Source organism: Mustela nivalis (assembly GCF_964662115.1).
Source record: "Mustela nivalis genome assembly, chromosome: 12".
NCBI lineage: Eukaryota > Metazoa > Chordata > Mammalia > Carnivora > Mustelidae > Mustela > Mustela nivalis.
In genome coordinates this window covers 15,576,385-15,603,369 of record NC_139031.1, presented here as the reverse complement: position 1 = coordinate 15,603,369, position 26,985 = coordinate 15,576,385, and the positions used below count along the sequence as shown (strand labels likewise).

At 38.0% G+C, this 26,985-nt stretch overlaps 1 protein-coding gene across 8 annotated transcripts in view; it reads left to right on the top strand.

Moving 5' to 3' along the window:
- Window positions 1-26,985, top strand: part of CHRM2 (cholinergic receptor muscarinic 2) — a 142,979-nt gene that overhangs the window by 93,070 nt on the left and 22,924 nt on the right. Inside the window, exon 1 of one of the 8 annotated variants that reach the window (XM_082692166.1) lies at window positions 2,051-2,115. The exons of the other annotated variants lie outside the window; for them this stretch is intronic. The gene's annotated coding sequence lies outside the window, so the exon portion shown is untranslated. Of the gene's footprint in view, window positions 1-2,050; window positions 2,116-26,985 lie in introns of those variants that run through there. 8 annotated transcript variants of the gene reach the window in all.

The window sequence follows — 26,985 nt, the reverse complement described above, 5'->3', positions numbered from 1 at the left end:
GACAGTAATAGATGTACATTTATTCATTTCTTTATAAATTTATTGGTGAGTAAATTCTCTCACTTTTTAACTGAGTGAGGTATCTAGATACATTTTGTTAGAGGAAAGACAGAGGAAGAGAAACCTAGAAAAGGAACATGAGAAGAAGTAGAGGGAAAGAAATATAAAGAGAAGAAACCAGAAAGGAACTCAGAGTAAGGCTGGCCGTTTATAGGGGGAAGGAGGATGGGGGCAGGGAGGGGCGCAGAGTGAGGTGGGAAGAGCAGGGGTGAAATGAGAGTGACCGTTGTTCTTGTGACATCAGTACTATTCCCAGAAAAGGTTCAGGGTCCAGAACATTTTTTCAGACATCTGTAAAAGGTTAAAGAAGAACTAGAAGGTCTCAGACTGCACTGAGAAGCATAAGGCCACATTTTTTAAAAAAATTCTGGAGTGGGGCACCTGGGTGGCTCAGTGGGTTAAGTGGCTGCCTTCGGCTCAGGTTATGATCTCAGGGTCCTGGGATCGAGTCCCACATCGGGCTCTCTGCTCAGCAGGGAGCCTGCTTCTCTCTCTCTCTCTCTCTCTCTCTCTCTCTCTCTCTCTGCCTGCCTCTCTGCCTACTTGTGATCTCTCTTTGTCAAATAAATAAATAAAATCTTAAAAAAAAATTCTGGAGTGACAGTATTTCTGTCAACTGAATGGGTGGTTGGGGGGTTAGAGTGCTAGGGGGGAGGAGAAAGAAATTTAGGTAAATTTAGATAAACTTAAATAAGAACGGAAAGCCATGCTCTGGTCTCAGGGGTCATCCGTTAGGCCCTTAATACTTAGAATATTAAAACATCCTTGCAAGTCAAAGTTTACAGAGAAATACAGTTTTGGAAGAGTAAGAATTTCACTTACTTAGAATCAGTTTGGAAAACAACAGTACAAACTCAAAAGAGAAGCTTCACCTGCTACAGCTGGTATTGTACTGGGAATAACTAGCAGTACTGGGTTGCAAGAGCCAGTCAAGGTCTTGTGAAAATCTACATTTATGCAAAGTAGTTTCTGTACACCTGAGAAGCCACCTCTGAGTGACTCAGAGTTCACTCAGAGAAAAATCATTAAACCCCTGAAAGTTGACAAATAGGTATTAAGGACTGAAAGTATGCTCTCTATGCTGTAGTAGGAATTATGATGGAAGATACAGTCCTTGCTTTCAAAAGAACTTATCCACTTGTGGGTAAATTGAAGATGGAAATTGCTACATAGTTTCGATACAGTTATGATTAAGCACTCATGCTAGTATTTACAAAGAGAGAATGCTAGCTGAACTTAATAGAACTAAACGTGTGATATTACATGGATGAATGAGGGGAAGACAAGAGAGAGAAAATTACTTTTGAGGCAAAACATTGTCCAAGTGTTCAAGAGGAGCAAAACAAAAATAAACAGGAGGGTAGAGAGCAGAAGATTTAGACCAGAAGAAAAGAAAAAATGAAATGGGAATACCCAGAGTAACGGAGACCCCATGTGCCGAATGCTTGCTTGTTCTTGTTAGAGTTTCCATTAATTAATACATTTATTGAACAGACATGTATCATCAGGCTGGTGATAAGGAATGAAAAAAGAGAGTTAAGGAAAACATTTTCCCTACCTTGGAAGAACTTCCAATGCGGGGGAGCAGAATAGTAAAGCACCGGTCCCATCACAGTGGGCTTCGATGCTGGCCTGAAAGAGGCAAATGTTGGAGCTCAGGAGGAAGTTAATGGACCTGCAACATCTGTGTGCTCCAGGATCTCAGATGTTTTGTTTTCAAAGAGGAAGATCCAAGGATCCTGAAATTAATGTATGACACAGACTTTTCTTTATTCAAGACACATTTCCCCACTAATCGTATTTAGACAGATCAGCTGTGGTTCATCTGCTCGTACCTAGAGGCACAGTTTTGCTAATGAGGGATCTCAGCCCTGATTTCACAGAAGAATCACCTGATCCCACGGCAAAGCAATTAAATCAGAATTACTTGTCTGGAACCTGGGCAAAGGCATTAATTAAAAAACTTCTCCAGATGATTCTGATGTGCTTCTGGATTTGAGAACCAGCTGCCTACATACAGACCTGAACAGACTCTGCTATAGCCGTTTATCCAAGGTTTGTGACTTGGTCCCAGATGCTATAATGGAAACTGTCTCTTCCTTCGGTGCGACTTACGTCCTCTCCTGTACTTGCCCTTTGCATATTGCATTGTTTGGTTGCGTCCATATGACATTTGGTCATTGATGAAATAGATTTATTTTAAGATTTTTTTAGGGTGCCTGGGTGGCTCGGTTGGTGAAACATCTTGCCTTTGGCTCAGGTCATGATCCCAGGATCCTGGGATTGAGCCCCACTCCCTGCTCCGGGGATAGTCTGCTTCTCTCCCTTCCTCTGCCCCTCCCCCTAATTCTGTTCACTCAAGTGTCCTTTCTCTCTCTCTCTCATAAGTAGATAAAATCTTTAAAAAAAGAAAAAAGAAAAAAATGTTAAATAGATTTTATTTGTGGAAAATCCTTCTTTTGAAAGTTTGACTGTTTGCTGCTGTCTATATGTCATATATATTGGCCAAAATGTGGCTGGCCAAATTATTCTTTACCAGGTGTATTTAGTGAAGAAGAAAAAAAAGTAAATTCTGATAGTGTGACATCTTCATGATAATAGAATTTCCAATAATGTATTAATATCTGTTAGTTGGAATCTCTAAGAAATGGGAAAATATATATATATATTTTTTAAAGAGAATTTAGGAAAAAACTAAGAACATTTCTATGAAATAATCTATATATCATTGCTGTCTAACAGAAAACTTCTCCAGCTTGTTCTCGTGCAGATTTTAACGCTTTCTCCCCTATAGATTTTAGAGCCAATGAAGACTAACCCAAGTCATGACATTCTGTGACCTCTGTAAGCTTTTTGAATGCTGCCTGGATGTTTTGTATTACGATCCTCTGTCGGCATTGGCAGTTTAAGGCCTGGAAGCAAAACAGTTTTCAATTGTCTGCCTGCAAAAAAATACCAGAAAATATTACAGAGACTAGTGAGCATTGCTGAAACACTTTCTTCTTTCTTTGTCTAGTCTCCCACAGGAAATACAAGATTCCCACCTCCTTTTCCTTTAGTTAGTAAAAAAAAAAAAAAGAAAAGAAAAAAGAAAAGAAAAGAGAAAAGAGCTGAAAAGTCTGTTAAGACAGAATTGCCCCTGCCTTCACAGGCACTGAATCAGAGTATCCTGCCCGGAGTTTCCTGCACCACAGGCAGCCGTGGACCTCGTCTCTTTTCTGTCTGTAGCATCTATTCAGTTTTTTTATCTCTCCTTTCTGACCAGTGGAACAACCACATTTAATAAAATAAGTGGTAACCGTTTATTTAAAGTGACCAAAACTAATCACAACTCTCTACTTAAAATTAAGTTCCTTTCCCATCTAAAACACACAGAATTGGAACAAATTACTTTCTGGATATTATAGAATCCCATTGATATTGGAAAACTTGCTGAGCAGTACTTAAGAGCTGATGCAATGCCATAGAAGCTATACCTTGTTTAAATAAGACAAGTGCCATACGAATGGTGGACTTTCTAGGTCAAGGATAATACAAATATTAAATCATTATGCTGTATACCTGAAACTAATATAATATTGTATGTCAGTTATATGACCAAAAAAAGAAAGTCTAGAAATGCACAAATCAATGTGGAGAAGCATTGTGATAAGCTTTGAAATAATGACAAATTAATAGCAAAACAAAAGCAATAATGTTTAGGACGGTTTATACAGACTACCTTGTCAAAATCCTTTCTTAATCCAGGTATCCAAGCTGCTACAAAAACAATATTTATTATGAGTGAAGGAATTCAAACATCTGCATATTGGTTAGGACTCAATTTCTGCTAAATGGAAACAATCTAAAAGGAAATCTCTTATTTTACTGTAAATCACGTAGTTCAGAAGTTGACGAATGGAATTACTACCCTGGATTTACTTCTTATTGACAAAAGCAAATTGATATGTGAAATGAAAGCAGAAAGAAATGGTCAGAAACTGTGGCTGTGCCATATTCCTGTGCAAAGAAAATTTCAAGAGAGAGAAAGCACTGGTAAAATTTCATGTCCAGATATTCTAAAAGAAAAAATAGCTCAAAATAGATGGAGGGGTCCAACAAATACAAGGAGAATGATCTAATTAAAAACAGTTGGGATGAAAAAGAAAGAGAAGCTCCTACAGACACACAAATGAATGCAGAAAGAGCTTTCATCTGATTATTTCACAGCGCAGCTTTCTGAAATCAGCCCCCCGGTGGCCCACCACCAAAGCTATCATTACAGTGAGTTCATGGTTGTTTTTTTTTTCTTTTTTTAAAGATTTATTTATTTATTTGACAGACAGAGATCACAAGTAGGAAGAGAGGCAGGCAGAGAGAGAGAGGAAGGGAAGGCTCCCTGGTGAGCAGAGAGCCCAATGCGGGACTCGATCCCAGAACCCTGGGATTATGACCTGAGCCGAAGGCAGAGGCTTTAACCCACTGAGCCACCCAGGCACCCTGTGAGTTCATGTTTTAAAAGGAACTTTACAATACATACATGAACTAGGATGTGAAGAACAAAAGCAAAAATAAATACAAAAGAATGACATGTTGGAAAGCTAGGAATAATATTGGGAGGGAAAATACCTAAATATACTAAAATGTATTTAAAAAAAAAAAAAAGTGGGGCACTGGGTGGCTCAGTCAGTTAAGCATCTGACTCTTGATTTTGGCTCAGGTCATGATCTCAGGATCAGGCAGTTGAGCTCCACATCAGGCTCTGTGCCGAGTGTTGAGCCTACATAAGATTTTCTCTCTCTGCCCCTCCACTGGTGATCTATTTCTCTCATTCTCTCTTAAAAAAAAGAAAGAGAGAGAGAGACTGAGGCTGAAGTAGGTGGCAAAAATAACCATAAGCCTTCTTTTGGAGAAACCTCAGGGAAAAACCAGTTCCCCTGCCTTTCAAATATGGTATAATATTCACAGATTACCGAAGGAAAGTAGGACTTAAAAAATATTGTTTTGCTTCCACATTTTTCTAAGAACATATATTATGAACTAGAAAGGGCAGAAGAATAATCGATGCCAAAAAAGGGAAAGTTAGCATAGGAGAGTCTTGTGGTTTGAGTCACTGGCTTCTAAATGTTTATCTTCTGAAAAATGATATAATAATAATAATAATAGTAAAACAATTTACTTGAATTTATTTTATAAAACTCTATTTAATTTAAAGGAGTGTCTTTTATTCTGATATTTTCTTCATTTGGTTTTTTTTTTTTTGTTTTCACGTATTTTTGTTTTTGTTTTAATGAAATGATGGCGATGGTGTGTGGAAGTTCATTGCCCTTATGTCATGAAATAGAAAGTTGGCAATGTTATATGAGCTCCTATTTTTAAGTTTTATTGGTTCACAAAATCCAAACACCTGGGAGTCCCTAGAGATTTTTTTTTTTTTTCCAGTTTAAAAGTTCCTTTGAATAAGAAATAGATGCACATGATAAAAATTGAAAAGGCTCGTGTAGTCATGCAGTGTTTTGTCTGCTCTTGTCCTCCAGACTCTGGTCCTCTCAGTTTCTCTCAGGAAAGGCAACCATCATTGTAGCTGATTCTGTATGTTATTCTGCACAAGTTCTGGAATTTGCATTAAAATTGCTTATGCTTTGGGACGCCTGGGTGGCTCAGTTGGTTAAGAAGCTGCCTTCAGCTCAGGTCATGATCCCAGCATCCTGGGATCGAGTCCCGCATCGGGCTCCTTGCTTGGCAGGGAGCCTGCTTCTCCCTCTGCCTCTGTCTGCCTGTGCTCGCTCTCGCTCTCTGATAAATAAAATCTTTAAAAAAAAAATTGCTTATGCTTTTGACACAAATGACAGCATATACCGCTCATTTATACTTTGCTTTTTCTACACAGACTGTATATACCCCAGAACATGGCCACCACTGTTTTCATTGTATTTAGAGTTGAAACTCAATCTAGGTACCGAAATAATTTATTGATATGTTTGTGGAATCAGTTCCAGAAATTCTTGAGAAATGCTGTATGACAAAAGAAGTGTCATCACACAGGAAAGATGAAAATGTTGGCTGGAGATTTCACAAAGCAACAGAAGAATAATTTAAGAACTTACACATTGGCAAACTTGATATCCATCAGGAGCAAACTTTGTGCTTAGACTGATGGCTTATGCACATTTGAAAATTAGGGACCTGTGATGCCTGGGAACAGTCATGAATTCATAAGGCTATAAAAATAAGAACTTCATCAAGGTTTCTGAACTGACACAAGAAAAGAATGTCGTATATCTCGTACATTTTGATTGTAAGTAGCCACTTGAGAGCATTTTTCAGGATCTGTGTTTGTGGCTATGGAAGGTAGGGGGAATAAAGAACAGCCCCAAACCGACTGAACACTTATGTCCTGAAGGGATTAATTAGTTACTCCTTGAAGGACCTTAAAGGTCAAGTTACCCAATTAGAATGTTGCAGGGTTTTGTCTATTAGCATTTTATTCATGCATTGATGATAAAGTGGGCATGATTAACAAATTCGTGAGTAATGCAAATAGAGAAGGAAAAACGAATGGGTATCGTGTCAGAATTCAAAAAGATGTTCATGTTATGGAACAATAAACAAATTAAAACAAAATTAAATTTTAAAGAGGTTCAAAATAATCAGCTGTCTTAAGAGCAGGGAAGTTGATGCGGATTAATAATTTATATAAAGAAAAGCTGTGCATTTTATAAGTTAACTACAAATATATCCTTAACACACATCAGTCCTTTCCAGCTTAAAGACTGAAACTTTATTTAGATCTAGAAGTCTTGTTTTTCTTTTATTGTTTTTTCCTCTCTGTTATTTCTGTTCTCTGTTTCTGTAATTTCTATTAGACTTTTGTCTCTAACTTTCTTTCTTTCTATTCTTGGGCCACGCAGGCACCCCAAGATTTTTAATACTATTTCTAATGATTTTAGCAGTTTTGTATTGGAAGGACTTTTTTTTCCCCAAATAACTACTCCAGCATACTGCTGAAAATGGTAATCTCTAATAAATTATTTAAAATTGCATTCTTGAAGTGTAATGTACAAATTACATATGTGCAGAGATGTGCACATCATAAGTATACTACTGAACAAAGATGTAGGATCATTTTTTTAAGAACAAGATGGTGGACTTTATTTTAGAATAAAGAATAACTTCTTAATAATTAGTCCTGTACAAAAGTAGAATGAACTACTCTCATAGTTGAAAGTTTCCCAGCACTAGAAGTGTTCAAAACCTGAGGCATGACTTTTCACTTGTATTTTAAACAATTATTTATCTAGTAGTACCTTCTAAATTTCCAGTCCCAAGTTGTCTGGGACTTTGGGTTCCAAATAATCTAGCTAGCCCTAGATTAAAGTTTGTTTCTCTTATTGGATCCATCTGATTCATAATTATCTACATAGTTGCTACCTTGCCTTGAACTCTGAATTTCCATGGCCTCCAAATTCCTTACTCACTGCATAGCCGGTTTTGACCCTGTGCCTTGCTCACCTCTAGACCTTAAAGCTTTCCATCTCAGATGTCCCACTTGATTCATCCCCAAGACACCTATCAGGTTTTGTGTATTGTTTTGATTAGGCTTTAGTCTCTTGCCTGTCTTCTGCTCAGAGCTTTCTTTCATGTCGTGGTTCCCACAAATATTACATCATCTCATTTCTTTATTACAAGAACCTTCTAACTGGGCACTGCCACCAATCTATCTTCCTTCTGTTTTGGGCCTCCTTATTTCCTATAAATGAACATGCACCCTTCCAGTACATTAATCTTTCAAAATGCTACTTCAATTATGGCTTATCTTCCAAAAACCACTATCTCAAAACAAATGTTTCCCACTAGCTATGAGATGAAGTGTACATTAGTCAGCTTGAGCTGCTATAACAAAGTACCACAGACCAGGTGGCTCAAACAATAGGCACTTTCTTCCTCACAATTCTGGAGGCTGGGAGATCCAAGGTCAAGTTGCCCACCGTTTTGGTTGCTGATGAGGATTGTCTTTCTAGCTTGGGGAGAGAAAACAAGCTCTTTTGTGTTTCTTCTTACAATGGCTCTAATCCCTTCATGAGGCATGAAGGCCCCACCCTAATTCCTTCCCAAAGTCCTCACTTTAAACACCCTCACTTGGGGGCTAAGGCTTCAACACAGGGATTTGGGTGGGAGAGAGGAAACAAACATTCATTTCCAATCAAAGGTCTTTATGGTCTAATTCTAAACTATCTTTCTAGTTTTCTTTCTTTGTCTCCTTTACATAATTTTTCTACAGCTAAATCTATTTACTCTTTCATCATGATACTGTTTCTGCTCTCATGACTCCCTTGCATGATAGTCCCTCCCCTACTTCTTGAATCCTACCCAACTTTAGCTTATTTCTTTTATTACTCTCTTAAACAATTTCAACCCTGTATTTTAATTGACCTTCACATGGTGACATGCGGGGAAGGGGATAATTCCTCCACAACTACCTTGTAATTCTTGTTGAATGTAGACGCTGTGTCTTAGACTTCTTTGTACTGAGCACATGGGTCTCAAAAAAGATAATTTTTAGTTCCATTCGCTTTCACTCTTTTATTCATTCAACAGCATTTAATGACCACCTACTTTGTGAGAGGAGGCTAAATATAATTCTCCACCGTGTGATCTGAGTTTCAAAATTTTTCCTCTCCCTCAAACTTCCATGTCAATGACTTAGAGAAAAAGTCCATTTCTCTTTTTACCTTTTTTCTTTATAACTTTGCAGTTAGACTGCCTTCCTCACCTTCCCCACTGGTGACTATCAAGAGATGCTTGTGCTATTAGCCCAAGATTGCTATCTTTCCTTCCATTTTCTTTGGAAAACAGAGAGAGAAGGTAAAATTTGTCATGTTCTTTTAGCTTCCTCAACTTTCAAAAATCTGAGGAAAATAGCTTGAAAAAATGATTTTAAAAATTAACTATGCTTCTTTACCATTCCCTTGGTTAGCCTTCATAGCCCAGTGTCTGGCAATAATAAGCCAGATTGAATGTTGAGTGAATTAATTCTCAAGACAATTTTTGGTATCTGCCATTATAGAAGTCAGAAAAATAGAATTAGGACCAAATCTCAAAGTTCATCTAGATCAACTCGATCATTTCTAGATAGTGGAATAGAAGTTTGTAAAAACTAAAATGTCCGCAAGTCACATAGAGAGTAACCACTCTGCATTAGAACTCTGATCCTACCCCATTCCAGTACTGTTTTCATTGTTACCTCGTGGTCTAGACCACATGCTTCAGTGAGTCTAGATGGATAACTTAAAGGTATATGGAAGAAGTTTGGGGAAAATATGACAGAAAAGGATAGTTATAAAAAGATCCAGGAATAAAAATGTAGAATGAAAGAGAATAGATTTACTTTTTTAAAGAAGCACTTAGGGATGCCTGGGTGGCTCAGTCGGTTGGGTGTCTGCCTTCGGCTCGGGTTGTGATCCCGGGATCCTGGGATCGAGTCCCATATCGGGCTCCTTGCTCAGCAGGAAGCCTGTTTCTCCTGCCTGCTGCTCTCACTGCTTGTACTCTCTCTCTCTGACAAATAAATAAAGTTTAAAAAAAAAAAAAAAGAAGAAGCACTTAGTAACCACTATCTTTCTTCTATGACTTTGATAAGGTTTTGCATTAGAACCAAGGACAAACTTAAAGAATCTTTGTGTTCCTTACAAGCTACAGGGCCTTTCTTTTCCATTTCCTCCCCCCCCCCCACCACCACCCCGCATCCACTACTTGCGTCTGTATTTTTCGTGCTAATCTCTGAAAGGAGACTGTGGTTAAAATCTCTGAACTCTCTGTTTAACTATTTGAAAACTGATGCTCCGTTTTCGTGATTCTAAAAATGGTTGGACTGTTCTATTACCTATTGCTCTGATATTTGAACATTCTGCTTTACTGAGTCTTAGAGAAAAAGAAACACAGGCATTTTGGGGAACGTCAGCAGGACTCTTTTACCCTGGTTTCTTTCCCAAAGTTCAGTAAAGGCCATCTATCCGAAGCACATAAATCCACTTACAGATAAAACAAAACTGAAAGAATTACTTTCTTTACATGAAAGTAAAATCCTTATTTATTTTTTAAATGCCTCTCCTACATCTACCTTGAGGGAAGCTTCTGGTATCTGTGTTCATTTTAAGCCTATGTCATCTGTCCTCCTCCTTTGAATCGCTGCCTTGTTTTGTCCAACCTAGAGGATAACAACGTCTATTACTTTATATATCTTGTTTCCAGAAACAATAGCCTGTGGCACTTCCATTATTTATTCTCTCTCCTTCTGTCAGTGACATAATGGTCTGCTGCTTGCCAAAAACTCTGCTTTTCCAGGCCAGTGATTCCATTCCCTCTAGCATTTTCTCAGATTTAATTTCTTATGAAAGAAAAAAAATATGGCTGATAGTTCTGCCAAATGGGAACTCAGCTTTGACTGAATTAGGCTGGACTTTAGCATGTGCTTGTGGCCAACATTTGAATTGTTGATGAGAGTATAGTGGTGGTCATGATGGTAGGAGGTGGTGATGGTGATGGTAGCAATGGTGGTAATGGTTGTAGTGGTAGTGGTGATGGTAGTGATGGTGGTAATGGTTGTAGTGGTGGTGGTAATGGTAGTGATGGTGGTGATAATAGTGTTTGTGGTAGTGATGGTGATGGTAGTGATGGTGGTAATGGTTGTGGAGGTGGTGGTGGTAGTGATGGTGGTAAGGGTTGTAGTGGTTTGGTGGTGGTGGTAATAATAGTGGCTGTGGTGGTGGTGATGGTAGTGATGGTGGTAATGGTTGTAGTGATGGTGGTGGTGATGAGAGTAGTGGTGGTGATAATGGTTGTAGTGGTTTGGTGGTAGTGATGGTGATGGTGGTGTCTATTTGTTGGTCTGCCTTTTTTTCTAAAGAGCTCATTGTTCTTAGGATGATTTGTTCCCATTGTAGAATAATAGAGAAAAATTTAATAGTAGTCTAACATGACCACAAATAATTCATGATCAGCATTATACTACTTGTCTCATTCTCAAGAATAGAAGATCATCAAATTACCTTTCTTGAGAAGAAAACATTTAGTAGTAGTATCATTTACTGTCTTTTTGGCTGCAGTCTTGTATTTTTGTTAATTTTTATATGGGAGAACCTGTAGTAAATAAAAAAAATAATATTGGAGCATGTCTTATATATTTTTTTAAGATTTTATTTATTTCACAGAGATAGGCAGAGAGACAGACAGAGAGAGAGCTGAGCAGAGAGCCCGATGTGGGGCTCGATCCCAGGACCCTGGGATCATGACCCAAGCCAAAGGCAGAGGCTTTAACCCACTGAGCCACCCAGACGCCCCAGGAGCATGTCTTATATTTATGTCACCTGAATAAATCTGTTTTTTATCAGAATGTACTTAATAAGCTTCTTCCAAGCACTCAGCACTAATTTTGGGACTGATGAGATATCATGGTCTTTGTGTTCATGTCAATATATTTAGGTCAGAAGATATGATATTAATTTATCCTATAAATATTTATTGAATACCTTCTGTGTCTCAAACGCTGTACTGAGAAGAAGAGATGCAATCCTTGCCCCCACACTAATTGAGAACATAGAATTGGACACACTGTTCCATTGCAAGAAGCTTGTTAGAATGAAAATACTTAAAGTATTCTGAAAATCAGAGGACAAAAAAATCTAAGTTTCACTGGGTGGTCAAGGAAGGCTTTATCTGAGGAGGAAACATTTTAGCCAAGACTTAGAGGGAAAAATTAAGCATTCAAAGGAAAGGAACAGAATGCATAACAACATACCAGCTTGAATGCATCTGCCTTATTCCAGGAACTTCAGCTACCTCTGTGTTGCCTTAGTATATTACTCAAGTAAGAGGCAGGAGGAGATAGTACTGATTTGAGATGAGGCTCAGCAGTCAGGCAGAAGCCATTGCATGAAAGGTCTTGGAGGATGGACCATGTTGGAGTTTTATTCTCCACAATTAATTTTCAACAGCAGATTGGCACAATTAAGTTGGTAAGTTAGAAAAACCACTGAGCAGAGGATATATTTGAGTGAGTTGTAAGACTGAAGGCAGGGAGAGTCATCAGGTGGCCTTTGGGGTGAGAACTGATGAGACTCTAAACTAAAATAATGATGGTAATAAATCAAAAGTGGTGACTAATACACAGGGCATTAAAGAAATAGTATCCTAGGGCGCCTGGGTGGCTCAGTGGTTAAGCTGCTGCCTTCGGCTCAGGTCATGATCTCAGGGTCCTGGGATTGAGTCCCGCATCGGGCTCTCTGCTCAGCAGGGAGCCTGCTTCTGCCTCTCTCTCTCTCTGCCTGCCTCTCTGCCTACTTGTGATTTCTCTCTGTCAAATAAATAAATAAAATCTTAAAAAAAAAAAATAGTATCCTAAAGAGTTAATTTTTTTTTTTTAAATGTGGGAAGATTTAAGGACGATTTCCATGTTTCTGGCTTACAATATGGTACAAACAATGCAAGACAGTTTATAATTAGTTGCTAAACTATGTAGCTTCAGAAATAAGTATTTTAGGGGCGCCTGGGTGGCTCAGTGGGTTAAGCCGCTGCCTTTGGCTCGGGTCATGATCTCAGGGTCCTGGGATCGAGTCCCGCATCGGGCTCTCTGCTCGGCGGGGGGCCTGCTTCCTCCTCTCTCTCTGCCTGCCTCTCTGCCTACTTGTGATCTCTCTCTGTCTGTCAAATAAATAAATAAAAATCTTAAAAAAAAAAAAATAAGTACTTTAATGTTCATAGGAGTGAGCAAGAATTGAAGATGACTGCTTGCAGAAGGATGTAAGCTGAGATATCAGAAGTGGGTGCGTCCTGCACTCTGTAAGAAAAGTAATTATCCTAAGTGACTTAGAACTTGCTTTCTTGTTTCTGACTTGTGTTCCGAAGGGTCACCTGACTCCCACAGAAAAAACCCTCTTCTCCCCTCCACCCTTACTCTGAAAAAGTGGGGTAAATGGTCCATAGCCCTTTCCTAAATAAAATTATATGTCTAATTAGATACATAAATTTTCTATCACAGATCCCAGTAAGGAACGACAGAGGAGGAGGGCAGGAAAGAGAAAGGAGCTAATTAGTAATTATTTTCAGAGACGATGGGGAGGAGTCAGAGAGTAAGACTGTACTTTTTAGGTCGGGAAAAATTAATCTGCAATGCCCCAGGAAAACAAAATAAAATCCAACAATAAAATAATCACATCAGGGGCGCCTGGGTGGCTCAGTTGGTTGGATGACTGCCTTCAGCTCAAGTCATGATCCTGGAGTCCCGGGATCGAGTCCCGCCTCGGGCTCCCAGCTCCAAGGGGAGTCTGCTTCTCCCGCTGACCTTCTCCTCGCTCACGCTCTCTCTCACTGTCTCTCTCTCAAATAAATACATAAAATCTTAAAAATAATAATAATAATCACATCAGCAATCTCAAAAATTAAAATGTCATTTTTCACTGTTTTCAAACAAGCTCTATAATAACAAAGGAGAGATGTTTTCTTTTTTTTTTTTTTAATTTTATTTATTTACTTGAGAGAGGAGACCACAAGTAGGCAGAGAGGCAGGTAGAAAGAGAGGGAGAAGCAGCCTCCCCACTGAGCAGAGAGCCCAAGGACCCTGAGATAATGACCTGAGATGAAGGCAAACACTTAACCCACTGAGCCACCCAGACGCCCCGAGATATATTTTCTAGTTTGCTAAGAGTGCTATAATATTTCCACTTATTTTATCTCTTCCTTGGGCTTCATTTTGATAAGTTGAGGCAGTGTTTGGTGAAAAAAAAAACATGTAAGATTAGTGCCCCTAATACAAGAGCCAATGTACAGAAACAGAACAAGAAAATAGAGTAGGGCAGCATATCACCTTTTCCAACAAACTGTAGATGAATCAGGAAGTTGTAGGCTTCTGAAGAACAAAGGTGTTCTTACTCATGTGAAATGTACATCAATGTGTGTGCATGTGTGTGTATATGTGTGTGTGTGTGTGTGTGTGTGTGTGATACAGTGTTGTTTTGTTTAGTCCAGAAGATATAGTATCATGATCAAGGAGACAGAAGAATGATCTTTCCAGTCGAGTTCCACTGGACAGGACCCTGAAGAAAGGTTAGAAATTGACTACTTAAAAAGAAGAAAGGATATATTATGAAAAGGGAACCATAAGTACAAAACCGCAAAGTTAGGCTAAGAGCTACGCATGGTTTGGGGTATACATGGGAAATCTGCAAGATGAACTTTAGACTGAGTGTCAAGGAAGAGTGGGATATGAAATATTACATGAGAGAGACAGTTTTGAGGGGTATGAGTTTAGACTTGGGAAGATCCTAGAAGGTTTTGAATAGGAGTAGTGAGTGACGTATTGCTTTGGCAATGATAAAATATTAACATTATTCATACTAATGAGATTAATAGTAGCTAGCACTCAGTGCTTATTTTAAGAGCAAGATGCTTAATAACTAATTGAATCCTGATCATACCCACTGGTGTAGACAGTGTTATCCTCATCCCTATTTTCCAGATTTGTAAACTGAGGAAGTGGTCAGGAAGCCTGCACAAATATCACAAGCAGCACACGAGAGAGCAGGATGTGAACCTGGCACAGTCTGGCATCTTAAGCTCTGTATCAAGCTTGTTATTTGTAAGGCAGAAGGAAGGGGAAAGCAGAAGCTAAGAAACCACAAGAGCCTGTGGACATCCATCAGGTCTGAGGTTTTGCGGTCCTGAGCTTTAGTGAGTACAGAGGAGGTCCATATATGAGCCTTTAGTTTTACTCGGATCAAGATGACCATTCGGTCAAACTGAAGCTTTTTTTTTTTTTTTTAAGATATTTATTTGTTTATTTATCTATCAATCAGTCAGAGAGCACAGGCAGGCAGAGTGCCAGGAAGAGGCAGAGAGAGAAGCAGGCTCCCCACTGAGCAAGGAGCCTCATGTGGGACTCCATCCCGGGACCCTGGGATCATGACCTGAGCTGGAGGCAGCACCTTAACAGACCAAGCCTTAACTGACTGAGACTCCCAGGCATCCCAAAATGAAACTCATTTGAAGAGAGAAACTGTTAGACCCACTTGCAGAGATGGATCTTGCCACCAGCCCCGAATCTAGTTGGATCCTGGAACAATGTCCCTAATTCTCTAACTGCAGCCTCTAGCAATAGCATTTTTCCCTGAAGGGCATCCTTAATTCCATTCATAGGGCTTTGTCTCAAGAAATGTTGCAATCTATTGACTATGTAAATGGTGTAGTTGCTTTTCCATGAAAATGCATAAAATTCCTATTGTACTATATACTACTATTGGCTGAAAGGGGGAAAAAATGCAAGTAACTCTGCATCATTGTGGGAGACAGAACATCTGTTTGCTTTGGAATCCAAGAGAAACTCTCCACATGGCTTCCCTCTAAAGCAGATTAGTAAGGAATTTGTGAATAAATTATCCCAAGGGCTTTCTGGTCCACATGAACGAGAGTTTAATGTCCCCTAGAACCGATTCCGTCATTTTAATGGTTGCATAATAGCCATTTTCTCTGGGATAAATTTTTGGTGACAAAGGGAAGCTATGGTTTCCTCTGATTCCTTAAACCTCTCTCCTCAGGATCTTATTATGTTCTTCCTGATCAGCCCAATGTCTCTGAGGACATGCTTCCCTGAAATGTTTTTTTGTTGTTGTTTTTTGTTTTCTCTCCTCGTCTATTTACCAAATATTTATTTATCAATTCCATATAAAGGATCTTAGAAGAGGCACTAGGTTTACAGTAGGAAAAAGGTGCAGTCAGTTCCTTCAAATAAAAAAAAATAAGTAAAAATTTGTTAAGTGCTAATACAGTGCTAGTTCACAGTATTAAGAAATAGAAGAAAGACACCTCATGCAGTCTTGAGGTATCAGGAAAGGCTTCCCCCAGGAAATTACTTTTAAGCTGGTACTTGAAAGGTCTTAGCCATCATAGAGACAGGGCTAGAGAGTGTATGGATTGCTGATGAAAAACGGTCATTCCCGGAGAAGGAACAGTATGTACAAATTTAAGGAGGTACAAGAATATTTGGAATGTCGAGGAAACTTCAATTATTTTAATAATTCAAATGCCCCATCAAGTTATTGATTCATTTAACAAGTGTTCACAAACTGTATTCCATGGCATTTTAAAAAATAAGATGTTAATATGTATCCTGTGAAAAGAAATGTTCCCTGGTGAAAAAATTTTGAGAAGTATTGAAATAATCTAAATTAATGGTTTCTTTACTGCAGCATTTTTAATAGACCAGTATAAATAGTGACTCTCCAAAACAAGAATTGAGGGTGCAACTTTTCCCAGACTTATTTGACGGTGAAATGGTTTGTTGCACAGAACATCTTTTAGCAAATTATGGAACATGTGTTCTATAGAACAAACTATAAGTACTGGGTTTAGAGTCATGGTAAGGTATTGGAGCTCTGATTCCAAATTGTCAATAAATGGTGTTGAAATGAAATCTGTAGACGTTAGAACATGTGCATTTCAACCAAAAGCACCATAGGAGATTGCTTAGAATTATGTTTGAACCACCTCTAGTATCTGTAATTTCCTGAATCAAGACATTGAAGAAACCAATGAAGGTTGGTATCAACCTAAGACAGGATTACATTTCAGTATTCCAAGATTTATTCCAAGGAAGAACCTAGATGAGCATCTTAGAGACAGTTCTATGGAGTCTAAATTTATCTTTACACTCAAGACATATTATAATGTGAGCATTTTCTTCAGTTCTCTGCAGAGGACCAGTGGTAAGATTGATTGGCTGTGCTATATGGAACTCAGTTGCTGTGCAGCACACTTTGGATGAAGAACATGTATGGTTACATCAACATTTTCCATATTTATTTGGTAAAGACCAGCTTTCCCACTGAGGTCGTTTGTAACCAGTGTGTGAGGCCAGCAAAATCTAATAGCTTTTCCACAGCACAAAGGGTTGGGGAGAGGATCTGGAGGATAGATGGCACCTCCTAGTTCTTCTCTTTGATATAAATGGATGGATCCTCAATAACTACATCAAGTGGCTCATCCCTCCCCCATTCTAGAAATAGATGAAAATACAGTCAACTGATTTATGACTCATGTAAGCAGTGATAGAAGTGGAGAGGAGCCCTGAACCAACCCCATGACTGTTTTTGTAAGTTGAATCCTTGTCTGTGGAAATACCAAAGCACTTTCTTACTTGGGCAGTTTAAAAAAAATAAGCATGAAATAGCCTACCTTTTTTCATTTCTCTAGTTACTCCATTTTCTTCAAAGACTGGGTTATTTATATTGATACTTTCCTACTCTCTCATTCACTCTCCAAAAAGTCTAAGCAATGTACATATGAACTGAATCCTATTCTCAACAGATTCTAAGCTATAAGCTCTCACTCCAATATAAGAGCAAAGAAAAGCAGGGTATATATATACTGATTCCCCAGGGTCCAGATGACAGGTTAGTTCAATCCATTATAAACTGCTTAACTCTCTTCCAGGCATAGACCTCCTTCCTTCTCAGCTATTTGGTTCATTCAGTATTGGTTGGGCCACTTAGGTTGAGCTATTTTTCCCTTTCCGTGATTTGCCTGGTCTTAATTTTGGTATTGCATATCTTGGTAAAAATTGTGTCCAAAGATATGTCAAAAAACGTCCAAATGTCCAAAGATACTCAGCTAAGACAATGTCAACAATGCTTTCCTCAGCCTCTGGAGAAGGTCTGTTCTTGATCAGGTTCAACCAAGAGAACCTGTATGACACTTTATCTGGGCTTCCCTTATCTGCAGGAACCCTTTCAAGTTGTAAGGTGAGTAGAAGTTTTATGTTGTTCAAAATCACTCTGATTATATTTGAAACACACCCATTCTATTTTGCATTCAATATGTTTATGAGGACATTTATTCATTTATTAGCTTAAATTCTGCCTGTAATCCTGTGCAAAATATATCACCTTGTGTGAAGTAAAACCAAACAAACAGGCAAAACCAAAATAAACCAAGCAAAATGGTTTTCTTCACCTCCTTTCTTTTGTCCTCCTTTCCCTGAAGTCCGGGTTCACAGCCCCTCTCCTGCCCTGCTCCAGAACGGCATTAGGGAACTGTATTAGCAAAGGCACAGGGAAACCTGGGTGGCTCAGTCGGCTGAGCGTCCGACTCTTGATTTCAGCTCAGATCATGGTCTCAGGGTGGTGGGATCTCGCTGGCCGTGGAACCATCTGGGTTTCTCTCTCTCTCTCTCTCTGTCTGCCCCATGCCCCTCCCCACACTTGTGCCCTCTTGTCTCTCTCTCTCTTAAAGGAAAAAAAAAAAAAAAAAAACACAGCCCACATTCAAAATTTCTTTCTTTGGTTTTAGGCATTCAGAGGTCCCCTCTCTTGCTTCAGACGCATCCTCTGACACCTCCATCTATACCTTCTACTTGGTAATGAGAGGTCAGAAGGTGGGTCTTGAGAAAATGTCCCTTAAAGCTGTGTCCAGTGTCCCTCCTAGTCCTTTGATTAACTTAACACCATTTATCACACACCCAGTGTTTACCTAGCATGCACCTAGTGGCTGAAAACAAAACTCTCAAAGATTCTCCAGTGAGTTCATTTGTCACTGTCCTTAACAGTGACCACAGCTTTGCCAATGGATTGAGGTAGGGCAAATGAATGAACTGTACATAGGGCATGAATAAGTTAATTAGGGCTATTGATGACCATTTCCAGAAGATTAATTGTTAAGGACTCAATAATATTTCCTTTTATAGTTTTTACTTTCTGCATCTTGCCCTCATATATCTCCTCCCATGTAATAGGTATTCTTTATTTTTATTTAATATTTAAAGAGATGAAGGTTAAATTACTTACTTCATTTATCCAAGGTCACATGATGATTAATTACTGAAGTGAAATTCAAACTTAGGTTATGAGGATCTAAGGGCTCTTTCTCTGTGTGACACATGGTAAATGCAAACCTATGCAAAGCCAGATGCTTAATTGAGAAGCAGTTTTCTTAATGAGAGTAAAATCTGTTGTGTCCTGCAGGCTCACTGACAAAGATACGCTTCAGTGATATGCAGAGTGGTCTCATTAGCCTTTGTAAGGAGTTCAAGTCCCTCTGCTTGTTTGAGTTCATGCTAATGATTGAAATGTGTATGTTATCTCTGATCATCCCTTCTCCTCATCCCTCATTTCAATCACACATTTTAAAGGCTAGCATCTATTTTCTGGCCCTACCACTTCTTCCCTGGGTCTGTTCTTTGCCATGGATCATTGCTGTGATCCAGGTACTGGTCTCCCTGCTGTGGGTCCTGTCTCTTCAAATCCAGCCTCTACGTAATGGCCTTGTAGATCTATTTAAAATACACATGTACTCATTGGGCTGCCTTTTATTTCAGTCCTCTTCTCATCAGATCACCACCCACAATAGCATAAAGCCTGAGTTTCTTCAGCAGGGCATGTGAGTGCTCCACAGGGTAACTTCTTAATGATGCTCAGCTACCTCCTTTGACCTCTCCCAGACTCAATCTTGCACTCCCAGCACCACTGAACTTAGATGCACTGCAATTTCTTCTTCTCTAAATTTGCTCAGACTGCTCCCTTTCACATTATTGTGATCATATTTAGTCTTTACAGCAAATTGTTGAGATGGGTACTATAATTATTCCATTTCAGAACATTGCCTTGCTTGGGTTAGCTTTCTGTAGCTACCATCTAGAGGTCTGGAGGAATACACTTCTTCAAAGACATTTTCTACAGATGTAGTCTTCTCCTGGTTTTCTTTTTCTCTGATGGAAACTCTTCCTCTGCGTGTCTACCTAATAAAGTAATATGCATGATCAATTTTCAGTGATGCCATGTGAGGGATATGTAGCAAATATGCTGTATCATGAAGGCAAACTATAGTTGCTAAATTAGGTCGTTTTATAGACACAACTTTAAGTTAGTATGAAGTCACAATAATGCTTTGAAGGATGGATATGTCAGTTCAGATTGAACATCAGATACTATTATGGTTTAGAAAATATCAATTAATCTAGGTTGTCATTTAGGATGTTTTATTAACTTCAGCCTGAAGAAACCAGCCACAGACCAGAGACAAGCTATTTGTTAAGATGTATCTGCTATTCCAAGTCAAGTTGATTCAGCTGTCTGGAAGAGGGTCCACACACTACCTCAAACACATTGCTTAATATGTCAAAATGTTCTGAATTTGGACATTCTTCTCACTGTTGAAAAACCTCTATTCTGATTAGTTCATAGGCTCTTCATCTGTTGACTACTTAAGGGTCAGACTTTATTCCTAAAGAAGGAAGGATTGTGGGGGCAGAGAAGGCCAGAGAAATGCATACCAGAGACTAGCATCTTGGTAAGGAAAAGATAGGTAGGAGGGAATGAAGAAGAGGATAAGATTAACACTGACAAAATATCTTTTAAAACAGTTGTGTTGTGGCTAAGAAAAGTCATAGAACACAGGTATATGATAATACCTATATGTTTACATTCTCATTGATATATAATAACAGTAATGCATGTGAAACCATATATATAAAACACAGAAAACTTTCAGTGAATACTTACATGCAGTGCTCATAGTTGATAACTGTGAAAGAATGAAAGAGAATGAAAGGAATGAAAGAAACAACACCGATCAATTTATCTGTCGGTGCAAGCCTCTGTAGACACAAACCAGTGTAAGTCGATTCAGTATTCTCAACAATCAGATGCAACCTCCCATCCAAAACTTTGAACTTACATCTAACAAATAACTTGAAATGTTTTCCCCATATGATGAGTTAAAGTGTAATAAACACAGGCTCAGTCTCATACATTTGTAATTATCAAATTAATTCTAATAAGCTCTACTCTTAAATTGGGCACAATGTTTTCATGAAGCTTTCATTTCATTTTCTCTCCTGACTCAGTTATTCATAATTAATAAATTAAAATGTCACTTTATTTGGGATTGTGTTGATATGGTCATTGTATCAGTTTGGGTTCTCCAAAGAAATATAACGAGGAGGATGTGTGGGTATATGTGTATACGTTGATATACATTATGTGTATAATCCATATTTGTGAATCAACATACTTACTAAAATATTGTAATCCCCAAATCAACATTTGTGATATTTTCATGATCATTTCCAGGCATGCACAGAAAGAGTGGAAATTTGAGTCACGTGACATACATATTTTCAGCTGAAGTCAAAGGTGATGCTCTGTCTTCTTGGGTCCTTTTGTGGTCTATTTAGTGCCACATGTTCACATTTTTGTGCTTTCTGTAAGTGATTTTGCCGCTTAAAATCATCTTCCAAGTGTAATGTTGAACTGGTAGCTAATATATATAAGCACAGAAAGCTGTCATGTGCTATATGGAAAAAATATGTGCGTTAAGCAGGCATCTTTGAGCACAGATATAGTGCTGTCAGCTGCGAGTTCAGTGTTTAACAAATCAACAGGGTATGTTAAATAATTTGTCTTTAAACAGAAACACATACATACGTAAAACAAGGTTATATGTTGATTAATTGACAAAAATGTTGTGACCAGAGGCTTGCAGGAACCTAACCCTGTATTTCCTCTAGGAACAATGTGTCAGTACCCACTGATTAGTGTTCATGTGGACTTTATAGAATGTAATTGCTGCAGCTAATAAGGATGTATTATGTATGTATATCTTCATGTATGAAGATGTATATATTCATCTATCAATTTATCTGTTCATTTAAATTCATTTCAAAGGATTGACCCATGTGATTGTAGAGACCAGCAAACCTGAAATCTCTAGAGCAGGACAACAGGCTAAAAACTCAGACAGGAGTTGTTGCAATGTTTTTTAATTCTTTTTTTAATTAGTCTATTTGAATTCCAGTATAGTTAACATACAGTGTTATATTAGTTTCAGGTGTACAGTATAGTGATTCAGCAGTTCTGTATATCATCTGGTGCTCATCAAGGCAAGTGCCTTCTTCCCCATCACCTATTTAATCCATCCCCCCTTGCCTCACTCACCTCCTCTCTGGTAACCATCAGGATGTTCTCTATAGTTAAGAGTCTGTTCCTTGGTTTCTCTTCCTCTCTCTTTTTTCCCCCTTTTGCTCATTTGTTTTTTTCTTAAATTCTGCATGTGATTGAAATCCTGTGGTACTTGTCTTTCTCTGACTGACTTATTTCACTTAGCATAATACTCACTAACTCCGTCCATATCATTGCAAATGGCAAGATGTCATTTTCTTTTACGACTGAGTCATAATCCACTGTAATACACACACACACTCACACACACACACACACACACACACACACACACACCACCTCTTCTTTACCCTTCCATAGATATGGAAGTACCCATATGGATGGGCTGCTTCCATAGCTTGGCTCTTATAAATAATACTGCTATAAACATTGGGTGCATGTATCCCTTTGGACAAGTATTTTTGTATTCTTTGGGTAAATATCCAGTCATGCAGTTGTTGGACCAAATGGTAGTTCATTATTGACTTTTTTGAGGAACGTCCCTACTGTTTTCCATGGAGGCTGCACCAATTGCCTTCTCACTAATTGTGCATGAGGGTTCCTTTATCTCCACATCCTTACCAATGCTTGTCTCTTGTCTCTTGTATTTTAGCCATTCTGACAGGATTGAGTTAGTATCTCATTATAGTTTTGATTTGCTTTTCCCTGATGATAAGTAATAATGAGCATCTTTCCATGCATGTGTTGGCCATCTGGATGTCTTCTTTGGAGAAATGTCTTTTCATGTCTTCTGCCCATTTTTGAACTGGCTTATTTGTTTTTTGGGTATTGAGTTGTATATGTTCTTTATGTATTTTGGATACTAATCCTTTACCAGCTATGTCCTTTGCAAATATCTTCTTCCATTTAGTAGGTTGCCTACTTTTATTGATTGTTTCCTTTGCTATGCAGAAAGAAACTTTTTATTTTGATGTAATACCAATAGTTTATTTCTGCTTTTGTTTCCCTTGATCAGGAGACATATCTAGAAAAATGTTGCTATGGCTGATGTCAGAGAAGTTACTGCCTATGTTCTTATCTAGGATTTTGATGGTTCCTGGTCTCACATTTGGGAGTTGCTACAGTTTTGAGGCAAAAATGTCTTCTTCTCCCAGAAACCTCAATTATTGTTCTAAAGGCTTCAGCTGATCAGATGAGGCTCACATGTATTATTAAGAGCAGTGTCCTTTACTTAGATTTTATTTATTTGTTTATTTATTTATTTATTTATTTGAGAGAAAGAGAGAGATAGTGAGAGAGAGCATGAGGAGGGAGGAGAGGGAGAAGCAGGCTCCCTGCTGAGCAAGGAGCCTGATGTAGGGCTTGATTCCAGAATCCTGGAATCATGACCTGAGCTGAAGGCAAACACCTAACTGACTGAGCCACCCAGGAGTCCCCTGATCGTAGATGTTAACCACATCCACAACCTACCTTCACAGCAACATCTAGATTCATGTTTGATTACATAACTGGGTTCTATGGCCTAATCAAGTTAACATACAAAATTGATCATCACAGTTTTGATAGATATTGATGAACTTATAGTGAGCCCAGTTCATTGGTGTTTCTATTTACAGAGGTACGTTATAACTGTATTTTTACACAGGCACACAAAGATGGATAGAGAGAAAAATAACGTATTCCTGCTCTGACAGATGAGAAGTTTGCATGATCCGAAGTAGAAGCTTCTCCAATCTGACCTCCTTGACTTTATGTCTGAGCACCACCATTAGCTGGCCCTGGAAAACTACTTTCTTGTATCCAAAAAAGAGTATAACAGTAGTACCACCTGTGACACAGGGCCCATTCTTTTTAGATATTCAAAACGTGTCAGCCTTTGTCAGTCCTAGCTCCCTGTGAAATGTGGAGATAGCAATTAAACTGAAAAGGCACAAACTCCCTTGAGGGTGAAGCCATAGCCCCTTGTCAGGCACATGAAACCACGCCAGTGATGGCCATCAGTGGGAAGGCAGCCAGGTAGCTTTCTGCTTGTCACCAAAATGAGACCAGGCTAAGAAGAGCATGGGAATGCGGTAGGCAATGGAGGAAAACAAAGACCCTAAATGCTTTCCATACCTGATTTTTTTTATCTCCAAAAGAAGAAAGCACTCACAAAATCAGTCAACAGTGAAAGACTCAGCCACTGGGCTCATAGACTTGATGCTAAAAAACCATGTGTGGTTGTTTCCAACGCTTTGTTTAAAGGTTGCTTGCTTCTGTGATCGTTGCAATGCCCTGTAATTGCAGAAGACTCGGGGATGAAAGGAGAAATCAGGACCTTGCTATTCCAGATGCTCTCTCTGCCTCTCTGAGTGTACCTGCTACTGGGCTCCAGCCCCTTTCCTGACCTCCCCATCACAAAGTGACAGACCTTGGGGAGAAAGAGGGGACATTCTAAAACAAAAATAAACCTGTCATTTTTATAGTCAAAAGTGTCAGAGCTCAAACATCAATGTGATTCAGAAGAGTCAGTAATGTATTTTCTGTCTGTGTTTACTGACATTTAGTGCTTATTCCATATGAAAGTTATTTGCAAGGTATTCTTGCATTGCCATCTAATCAGTATTATTTCTTTGGCTTCAGAAATACTATTTCAACCTTCCTAGACCACACTCCATAAGCCACATCCATTCCTTATTTAAGACAGAGGTATTTATTTGGTTATACAACAGTCATTTTCCAAAGTACCTTCTCCTTTCCAACAAAGAGACACTTAGCTTTATTGTCTTTTCACAGATAATTGTCATAATTATTAGATTGTTTTTCAAGTTATATGTGGTTACTGCAAATGTATTGAGTATTTTACATATGAATTTTTTTATTTATAAGTATCTTAAATTTTTGGATGAATACCTACTTATGAGTGGAACTAGATTTTATGCAGTCTCTGCTAGTTATAAAGTGAGATAGTTGGTTTAATCAGGAGGAGGGACTATGCAGATTCATTTGCTATATTCTTTTTTGGGGAAAATTTGCAGATCTATACAGAATAAATTTGGAGGCAAGAAAATAGTCACCAGGTTATTATAATAATCCTTATTCATAGGTGAGAAGGCTGTGGAATAATACAAACTTCAATGAATATATAAGCATAATTTTTAATTAATATATGCATTATTTGTGCATATAAAGTGTCCAGATGTAAAATAACAGCTTTCACATATAACTAGATCTATATACATTATATAGAGATGGCCAGATACAAAGACTATAGTTTCTAGTCTGTATGAATGATAAACATTTTTATATATCACAGATAGAAATATAGTGACAAAAATTCTGTTCATTGTGCAACTGAAAATAAACAAGGTCAACCTTAGCAAGATATATATAATATACATATACAAACAGGTCTATAAAAATTTCATGTTAGATATATATGAAAAGAACTCTAAGACATCACAGTTGGACAAAAGACAAAACTGGAATGAATGAAAAACATTCCTTTCTGGGAAGACTTGATAATAGACAATTGTTAATTTTTCTCAAATTATAACAGTCCAATAAACATACCCTAAGGAAAAGAGTTCACAAAATATTCTAAGATTTATGTAAAGATAGCATGAAAATATAACAAAGATATTTAAAAATAGGGTCACCTGAGTGGCTCAGTTGAATAAGCAGCTGCCTTCAGCTCAGGCCAAGATCCCAGGGTCCTGGGATGGAGCCCCGCATCAGGATCCCTGCTCAGTTAGGATCCTGCTTCTCCCTCTCCCTCTGCCTGCCACTCCCTCTGCTTCTGCTCTCTCTCTCTCTCTGTCAAATAAATAAAAATCTTTTTAAAAAAGATAATTAAAAACAGTACACAAATAAATGGGATTTATAATTAGAGCTTCTAAAACATTAGATAATTAAAATAGAAAAAATACTGTTGCTGGTACAAGGAAAAACCAGATGAAACAGGGGAATTGAAGGGAAAGCCCAGAAAGAGGTGTGGGTTTTTGGCAATATTTAGTAGATGATGAGAGTTAGCTTTTCAGATTTATGGAGAAAGTGTCAGTTGTTCAAGACATGTTTCTGGAGTGATTTTCAAACTGTTTAGGAAAAAATCAATATAAAATCTCTTCATACCTTATTCTAAAATGCAGTCTAATAAATACAGTTTTAAGTATAAAATATGTGAAATAGTTAAAGAGTATTATCTTAAGCATTAACTTATTTGGAGTAGAGAAAGTCTGAATTTTTGAATATGATACCATAAAGTTAAATATTAACAGATACAACACATATCCATAAGTTTCCCTGTAAAATGGGGAAATCAAAAAGGGCAGTTGTCAATAAGACGAAAAATGTAAAACATCACAATCAATAAAATGATAACCAAAACTTAAAACAGAATATTTTACTCAGCTGATTACAGTGTTTTTTTTAATGACAGTTCTTATTTTGGTTAACAGCTATAGGAAAATAACATAATGATCCATTGCTGGTGGGATTTTACTGTCAAAAATAGAAAGTGAGCCTGGTGGTGGGTATTAAGGAAGGCATGTATTGTGTGGAGCACTGGCTGTGATGCATAAACAATGAATCATGGAACACTGAAAAAAAAAACCCCACAAAATTTAAAAAATATATTAAAAAGAAAAAATAGTGTATAAAATTTTTGACAAAGATCCAACTTTTAGTCATTTATCCTAGAAAAGCAATTAGTGATCTATAAAAGAAAAAAAAAAAAGGATGTACAAAGAAGTTCTCTGCACCATTCTCTGTGAAAATGAAAAGTGAAAACTTGGAAATGACTTCTGTCACAAACAGAGGATTATTTAATTAAATTATAGTATGGCTACAGAATTAAATGTGACTTACCCATTAAAATGATGCATTAGAAGATTATGTAATGTCATAGAAAAATGTCCATGTTTATCTTTATTTGAAAATGTTATAAGCCTTTCAATGCCAAAGGTCATAAAGTGGGGGCTAACACACCAAATCTGTTTACACAGACATATTTTGCTTTCTTGTCAGT